Source organism: Lissotriton helveticus, chromosome 4_1 (genome assembly GCF_964261635.1).
Source record: "Lissotriton helveticus chromosome 4_1, aLisHel1.1, whole genome shotgun sequence".
NCBI lineage: Eukaryota > Metazoa > Chordata > Amphibia > Caudata > Salamandridae > Lissotriton > Lissotriton helveticus.
Window position 1 is genome coordinate 2,109,585,729 of NC_136063.1, and position 8,233 is coordinate 2,109,593,961.

Sequence of the window (8,233 nt, forward strand, 5' to 3'; positions counted from 1 at the left end):
GGCGCCACCGCCCGGCTCCGGGCGACCCTGGCTTCCTGTCCGTTCACCCCACCCCTTAGAGCCTGGTGATCCAGGCCTCTACCTCCCAGACCGCATTCTCGACCGCTCCTACGGATCGGGAATCTAAAAGGTACGATCAGTTTGGGAAGAAACTGTTCTCCGCACTCAGTTTGGTAGGCCAATTTTACAAGCCTTTTTAAAAACGATGACAAATATTTTAGACCATGTCTTTATATCAGATTTAAAAAGATCGGCTGGGACACCATCTGGTCCTGGGGCTTTATTACTGGTCATTAGACTTATGGCTTCTGCTACATCTGACTCTGTCAGCGTCAGAGAGTATGCCTCGATTTAACTATAGTACCAGAGTGACCTTGGGTGTTCTGGTCACCATACACAGATTTAAAATGGTTATACCTGGCCTGCTCCTGTATGTTACAATCAAGGGGAGTATTCATGGAATCTTGGAAGAAGGGTTTGTTAACTTTTCAAAATTTGGCACTATTTTTAATGACGTTGATAGATTAAAAATCGTTCCAGGCCTCATTTTTAATCTCCGTTTTATGTTTTGATTGAGACAATTTATAGCTTTTCCTTAAGACTGCTATGGCACATTTATCCTGTGGTTTAGACTCTAAAGCTGCTAACAGCTTGCGATGGGCTGCTGAACAGTTTCGGTCAAACCATCTCTTCCCTTTAGTTGGCTGCTCCTTACAGGGCCGCTTAAGGTCAGTAGCTCTCTGGGTACAAATTGTGGTTTAAGCCATAAGGACATCAGCATCCCTGGTGTTCTCTTCTAGACAGAGGTGCATCTCCCTTCCGACCTCAACCTGCAGATTAGCTTGAAAGTCCTGCGGCACTACCGAGCATCATTTAATTCTACGGGCCTGGTCTGTGGGTCGTATGCCTAAAGTACCAGCAGATCTACTAAGCTTGTTGGGCTTCTTAAGACCGTCCACCAGTGTCAAAGTAACAGGGTTGTGGTCACTGTACTGGGACCAAATAGTGGTATAACCTATCACCTTTGAAGTCAGGGCTGCACTAATGAAGATGTAATCAATAGTTGAGTGCATACCCCTGCCTTTAAAAGTTGGAACAACTGTGCCAACATCAGATTTATTGGGATAAGTTAGACCATTATCCGCCACAAGACTCTCGAAGAAGCCTCACTGTGATGAATGTTAAAAATGTATCTGATTGGTCAGCAGGACCTAGACTATCCCAAATATAATAATTTTGGTTACAGCAATGTACATTAAAATCACCTAAAACAATAACCGAATAAGAAGTTGTTTGTTTCTCACTATACAGTTCAAGAAAATGATACAGACTGACCAAATGTTCATTTGTAGAAATATCTAGTCTGTCATTATTATCCAGCTCACTTAATGGGTCAAATCTATTAAATGTCGTGAACCTGCTTTCACAAAACCTTTCATCTATAGGGGTGATCCCTGTATAGTGGTCTCGGGTATGATCAACAATGCCAACCCTGGGGAACTGAAGGGAGCTGTGCGCTGTTTCAACCGCTTGACTAAATGGCCTATTTCTTACCCTATTACGTTGTGGCCCCTGGCTATCTCTGCCCCGAGTACCTATGACAGGGGGATAGAAAAAGCCCAGAGGTAGAGCAATAATCCCTCCTGCTCCCCGATTGGTGCTCCCATGGAGAAGCTACCCTGCCACATCCGTCCGGTCAAAGTTGATCACGATACATTCTCCGTCTTCGGGCAACTTCCCAACCAACCCGCCTTGCCATTATGATGTGTGTAGATGCCCTTAGGCCCCCTCAGAAACCCTGCTACACCAAAACCTAACTTTGCGGATAAGCTCCTCTGTGGTCTCAACGCAGTTACCTTTAACAGGGGGTACCCCTACTAAGACTGCTACTAAGAGGGTAGCTTCTGGTGGCAAATCCAATCCTACCTGTTCAACTCTAAGGAGTTTTGGTTTTGGCTCTGGCTTAGGTGGTGTACTAGGCTTCTGTTGACTGGAACTAACTAGCCCTTTAGCAATCCCTCTCGTTGGGCCATTGTTTGCGTTATATTTACTAAGAGCCCCTGGAGGAACCAAGGTGGGTACCCTAGCCTCAACATCTCGAGCCCCAGCGCAAAGCATATGAGCGCTCCCACTCCCTCCAGCAACGCTTAGGCTGTTTGCACTAAGTGCCTGACCCCCTCCAACACTGAGGCCATCAAGTGTAGATTCGATTTTAGTTAACCTATCCAACACCCTGTCTAGACCAGATTGAACATATTTAAATAAATCCTCCTTTAGGGAACCAATAAGCAAATTAATATGTGAAATAGTCAGGTCCAGGTCCACATTAGTCACATCAAGGCGTGTCTGCTTTGCCGATGGCCTTTGAGTAGTACCACCCTTACATGTTGATGGCCTCTGTGTGGTAGTATTGCTTGGTTTCAGGATCCCCCCCCCCCCCCCCCCTCTCCCCCCCCCCCCCCTCTCACTTTTTCACCAGGGGCTGCAGTCCCACAGCTCGCAGCGTCCAAGCTCCCTTTCTCTGAGCCTCCACATCCTGAATCTCGTTAGAAATAGCCTCTACAGCGGTAGTCGGGTAGGAAATAATGGAGGCACAATTGCGTGGGATGTTTGCCATAGAGATAGTAGAGTCTGCAGAGCAAAGGTCTTTTCGCTTACCCATGGTGAAGCATCGCTGTAAGAGGGTATGCCCGGTTCGGTTGCTGACGGGGCGGACGGGCCCGCCCTTGGCCCGTGCATGTCCAGTGCTGCTGGAGAACCGCACTGTTTTTAACGTCCTCTGGTGCCCTCTGATCGCGCCGCTCAATGCCTGCTGGGAGATGTAGTCACCAGCTTCCCTGTTGCAGAGCAGCGTATGGGCGTTGAGGCCAGCCGTTCCCCTCACGGCGGAGAGTGCGTCCAGGAGTGCAGTGGCAGTAACGATAAGGGCAGCCGTTCCCCTCACTGCAAAGGTAGGTGCTTGTTTGCGGGCTCCCATGCTGCGGGAGGGCTGCTCTGTTTTTAACGTCCTCTGGCGCCTTCTGGTGACGCCCTCTGATCGCACCGCTCAATGCCTGTTGGGAGATGTAGTTACCAGCTTCCCTGTCGCAGAGCGGCGTGTGGGCGTATGGGCGTTGAGGCCATCTGTTCCCCTCACGGCGGAGAGAGTGTCCAGGAGTGCAGTGGCTTTAACGATAAGGGCAGCCGTTCCCCTCACGGCAAAGGTAGGTGCTTGTTTGTGGGAAAACCATTGAAATTCCTCCGTTATAGTTAGTTGTACTAACTGTAACTCTCGCGCCTGCAATCCACTGGTGATGATGTCACATATTACATCATTCATGACATGGTCAGTGACATCACTGATGACATCTGATAACATCTCAAATGACATCCCTGATGCCATCATCCAGTGAATGTGGTTTGGTTTGATATTTAAATATGATATTTAAATATGTATTATTATATAAATAGCAATCTGCATTTAAGAATCAGTGAATATATTCCTATCGTGAGGGAGGATTTAGCAGCAGTATGATTGACTGTTTACTTGACTAATTGATAGTATCTCACTAAATATATTGGATTGTGACTAAACGGTGTGAATATTTGTATTTTGTCAGTTGATGTGTAAACTGCTGCACCAGTTAGTTACTAGCTACGTGAAAGTCTATATTAGTTATTGGTTAGTTAACTGATTATTTGTATAGGAGAGTGAATCTGTGTGTAGTTCAGTGGGGGAATCTGTGACTGCCCAAAGATATGTTAATAGTTAATTCAGTAGGTATATATTGTTAAGACTACATGTTATAATAGTTGTTTGGGTGAGTGAATATCTTTATGGGTGTGGTGATGAGCAAATATATTTCTCAATGGTACATGTCCAACAAAGTAGAAAAATTAAAAGGCAGTGTATATAACAGTCGTTGTATATACATAACTATACATAAAACTAATTAATTGCATGAGTGACTGTATAGATAACTGTATACTTGTAATAGTGATTACATAACACACTAAGTATCAGTTACTATCTATATGAATAAATGAAGAGCTATTAGTATAAATGTGTAGCTGAGTAAATGTAAATATGATACATTATTTCCAAAAGTGAGTAGGATGACTGCATAGGTGAATAGGATGTGTGCTGGTGTGTAATATCAATATAGGTGTATAACTATATTTGATAGTGTTCTGTTGATTATAGACAGCATGTATGAGTGAATCTATAGGTAATTGATTAGATGTGTGTGTAGATCTAGAAATCACTGAGTAGGTTTTTAGATACCTTCCCAAAATAATATATCCCCTCAACAGCACACTAACTCAACGTTGAGAGATGTGGCAGCCAAGTATGTATAAGGGAAATAACTCTCACATCAACAATAATGTACACAACGCCAAGACTATCGGTGGAATGCTATACACAATTCACTATACAAACCAAAAACTTTTCCATGTGTAGATATACCATTGATAAGTGTAGGGAACTGCATAGTGGATGCAACCATATTATCTCAGACACTGGGGAATATTTTGGTCATGTAGCGGAGTTCCTCCCCTCCACCCCCTGAAGCAGTAGCAGAGTGGGCTGGTCCATCGTACGCAACGTCAGCGTAAGACTATAAATAATTAGGCTATGCCTTGGGTGTGGTTCACTTCTGCAAAGAGAAGAGACTCCACCACAGCGAAGGTCCTCACGCTGCCACGTGACTGCTGCCATGACCACGTGCCTCCTCAATACAGGCCCATTGTGAACTCAGCACCACATCACCGCAGACTTATGTTTGTATCGACTACTGCCTTCGATCTACAGTGCGGACAGCAGGGTTCACAACTTAAATTCAGCTTTGGATCTACACTATTGACAGCATTGAAGTTAGCCTTTATTTATTTAAGGCAGAGACAAGTGTACTCTATGCCCTCAGACTTTGTTAAAACAAGTGACAAAAATTAATTGTCGATATCTTTGCTGACTACCACCTTCGATCTACAGTGCGGTCAGTAGAGTTTACAACTTGATACCAGTTGCGGATAAGCACTACAGACAACATTGAATTCAGAAATTATTTATTTAAGGTACAGACAATTATACTAAGTCCTCAGATTTTATTAAAGTATGTGACAAAAAAGCATTCCTTGATGTCTGTGTCAACTACTGCCTTCAATCTACACTGCGGACAGCAGGGTTCACAACTTGAATTCAGCTTTGCATCTACACTGCTGACAGCATTGAAGTTAGCCTTTATTTATTTTAAGGCAGAGACAATTTTGTTAAATGATGCAACAAAAAACATTCCTCAATGTCTGTACTGAGCACTGCCTTCAAATGTACACTGCGATCAACAGAGTTCACTACTTGATACCAGAAGCGCATCAGCACTACAGACAACATTAAATTCATTTTCGATTTATTTAAGGCAGAGACAATTGTACTGTGTCCTCAGATTTTGTTAACTGTGACAAAAAAGCATTCATCGATGTTTGTGCTGAGTACTGCCTTCGATCTACACTGCGGACAGCAGGGTTCACAACTTGAATTCAACTTTGCATCTACACTACGGACAGTAGGGAAATTCACCCTTGATTTATTTAATGCAGAGACAATTGTACTGTATGTGTTCAGCTTTTGTTAAAATAAGAAACAAAAATCATTCGTCCATATCTTTGCTCAGTACTGCCTTTGATCTACAGTGCAGACAGCAGGTTTCTCAACTTCAATTCAGCTTTGAATCTATACTACGGACATCATGAAATTTAGCCTTGATTTATTTAAGGTAGAGATAATTGTACTTTATGTCCTCAGATTTTGATAAAGGATATGACAAAAATAATTTCTTGATGTTTGTGATGACTACTGCCTTCGATCTACATTGGGAGGGCTCACGATTCAGGTGGAATGGCGATTGCACATGACTCATTCCAGACATTGTACCAGTGCAACCCGCCGGAACCACGAATCATTGCAGGGTGCGCATACGCTGAGTTCTTCAGGTACCACTAACTCACTGCAACACAAGTCATCTCCCGGTGACTTTATTAAGGCAGAATTTACTAAGCAAAAAACATTGCTCCTAGTGCAGCCTGCCCGGACCACGCATCATCCCAGGTTACGTACACGCTCAGTGCCAAACCTACTACTAACTCAGTGCACCATAATTAATTGCCACATGACTGTATTGAGTCAGATGTCTTATTTTGAAGAAAACATATAGTTTTTGGAGATCTACTGCAACTTACTCCCATAAAAGGACAACCAGTATTTATAAGAAAACTTGATTTTAAAGAGCTTGCTACTAGTGCGACCTGCTCGGACCATGCATCATTGAAGGCTCCACAGAACCTTGCTGCTTAAGGTGCCACAAATTCTGTGCACCACTTATCATCGCTGGCTGCTCACACACTGAATTACCAATACTGTGCAGCTCTACTCGTGGCCGTGGGCTCTTGCTAACCGATGCCTCCTGCCTACACTGCAGGCATAAGAACTCACAATTAATTAGACTGTTAATTCATTATTTGCAGAGTACAATACCAAACTAAGTATAACATTTATCAAACCCTATACAATATCCCTTTAGTATACTTCCTTTAAGAACTTCTATTATATCAGTTATAGATGTAGTTGAATAATAAAATTCACGCTGCAAGTGCAAAGGCACACTTAATGACAAGGCTTTATTAAGGCAACATTCAGTAGTCAAAAAAACATTGGGGCATATTAGCAAGAACCTCGTTAAAATTATCACAGTTTTAGTAGCAGGAAACTGCCGCTAAACGCCGATAATGGGCTAACTAATATGCGTTATAGCATTCCAATAGATGCCCAGGTTAGATGTCCTGCACATCCCCAGTGCGGCCTGCCTGGACCACGCATCATCACAGGTTATGTACACGCTCGGTTCCAAAGGGACTACTAACTAGTGCATCATAATTCATCGCCACATGGCCGTATCCGGCAGAATTCAACTGATTCTTCATTATTTATAGAGTGCAGTACCAAACAAAGTATAACGTCCCTCAAACTTACACAATATCCCTTTAGTAGCTTTCATTTAAAAACTTCTTTTATATCAGTTCTAGGTTTAGTTGAAAAACAAAATTCATGCTGCAAATGCAAAAGCACACTCAATCGTAGTCTATACTGCGGACACCACAGGTCACAACTTGAACTATATTGTCTCTAAAACATACATATTTCGACAATGTATTCCATACATGTTTCATCTTTTATTTCAATCGTAATTACAGATTATGCAGTCCAGTAGGCAACACGCTGAGTACCAGACGTACCACTAACTCAGTGCACCATAAATGATCGCCACATGGCCTTATTAAGGCAAAATTAAGTAGTCAAAAGACATTCTTAACAGTGCGGGCTGCGTGAACCACACATCATTGCAGGTTCCACACAAAACGACCCTACCTTAGTGCACCACAACTCATGAACCCTTTACGATAGAATCTTCTGTGTATTATTTCACATGTAGTGCTCCTACCTTTGTACAGCAGAAGTCATAAACGATTTACGATTGACCATCTATGTATGATATCATGATTACTATTCTTCTTGTTACCAACAGCAACGTAATAAAATGCAGTCAAGCACACGTGCCTGTACACACTTCAACTCTCTATTTGTGTCTGTGTATTTATTATGTTTGTAAAATGCTGCTCATGCGCCCTACCTCATTAGATTGTGATATAGCGTATACAACCATCTCACCTCTGACAGTAAGTGTGGGCTATTCCTCCTTTAAAATTTTTTTTTTTAGCATATTTATATAGCGCAAAATCAACCCAAAACTATATCAGCAAATTACATGAGCATCGTATTTACAGTACATTTTCAGGCACGCGTAGATTACGTCATTACTTTACAATAACAGGATGTGGACGCAACTCCGAGCCTCGAACACTGATTTCCAACACCAAGTTCAACAGTATATCCGAATGACCACATACGTATATATATTATCTGCCTTTCATGTGCCAAAAACTGCAACTGAAACCTTTCACATCCCTGTATTACTACAGCTACAACACTCCACTGAATGTACAACAAACATTCATAATCGCAGAAATGTTTCATGTCCACCATCTTTTATGTATGCAACTATGAATGAATATAGTCAGCGATACCCCGTACCTTCCATGTTGGCCATTTTGTGGAACTTTACAGATATAATGACACATTTGCGTTTAAGACCCGGGTGATGTCAGCACTACAAGACGGACACCCGAATCACTTGATTTC